Below are 1,073 nucleotides of genomic sequence, written 5' to 3'. Positions count from 1 at the left end.
ATCATAAGGAAACCTTATTAACCTTTATAGGGTTTCTCTTCTAGCCTGTGATATGCATGTGTCTAAATAAGACAGCCAGAGTACTTATCACTTGTGGCTCTCCAGCCTAATTTGTATAACCTAGTACTAGTGGGGCTCCTGGGTGGCTCAGTGGGTTAAACCTCTGCCTTCGGCTCAGGTCATGAGCCCAGGGTCCTGAGATCGAGTCCCGCATCGGGCTCTCTGCTCAGCAGGGAGCCTGCTTCCTCCTCTCTCTCTCTGCCTGCCTCTCTGCCTACTTGTGATCTCCCTCTGTCAAATGAATAAATAAAATTAAAAAAAAAAAAAGGAAAGTGTACTAGTGTGATGCTCTATGGAATATCAAGATGATCAAAGTTCTTCTGGACTTGATTGTAACAGAATAGGAGGGCTGACCTCCCCTGCCTTTTTGTTTGTTTGTTTTTGAACACATATGACAACTGGTAATCATCAAATTAACAATGGTTACCTGCAAAAGGTATTACACTATCTGCGCTGTCATTGCTTGAGGTTGATCAAATATATAGAGTCACAGACATTTCCTGCTTTAAAGATATCATATTAATCAGACTTGGTTTACCACCAGTCTTTATAAATCCAGACCTAGAGAAAGAACTAGGTCTGGAGACACATGTTTGATCTTAATATAGTAAATAATCCCCTGCTTTAAAAAAAAAAATCTTTGGATAGACTTTTTTAGGGTACTTTTAGGTTCACAACAAAATTAAATAGACAATATGGAGGTGTCCTACCTATATACCTCCTGCCCCCACACATGCACAGCCTACCCCATTATCAACTTCCCCTACCAGAGTGGTACATTTGTTACAATGAACCTACACTGGCACATTATAATACAATGCCCATAGTTTACTTTAGTATTTTGCTCTTTGTGAACATTTTATAGGTTTTGATCATGTATAATGATATGTTATTTACTATTGTGGTATCATACAGCTTAGTTTCAGTGCCCTGAAAATTCTCTATGCTCAGCCTATTCATCCCTCCCTTCCTGCTGCCACTAACAACCATTAATATTTTTATTGTCTTCATAG

The 1,073-nt window shown here is 39.2% G+C and overlaps 1 pseudogene; it reads right to left on the bottom strand.

Annotated features, from left to right (window-relative positions):
- Window positions 1-592: 592 nt before the first annotated feature.
- Window positions 593-706, bottom strand: LOC122911053 (annotated as a pseudogene).
- Window positions 707-1,073: the final 367 nt, after the last annotated feature.

This window comes from Neovison vison, chromosome 6 (genome assembly GCF_020171115.1).
Source record: "Neovison vison isolate M4711 chromosome 6, ASM_NN_V1, whole genome shotgun sequence".
NCBI classification, from domain to species: domain Eukaryota; kingdom Metazoa; phylum Chordata; class Mammalia; order Carnivora; family Mustelidae; genus Neogale; species Neogale vison.
The sequence above is the reverse complement of the archived record's forward strand: the minus strand, read 5'-3'. Positions and strand labels throughout refer to the sequence as shown.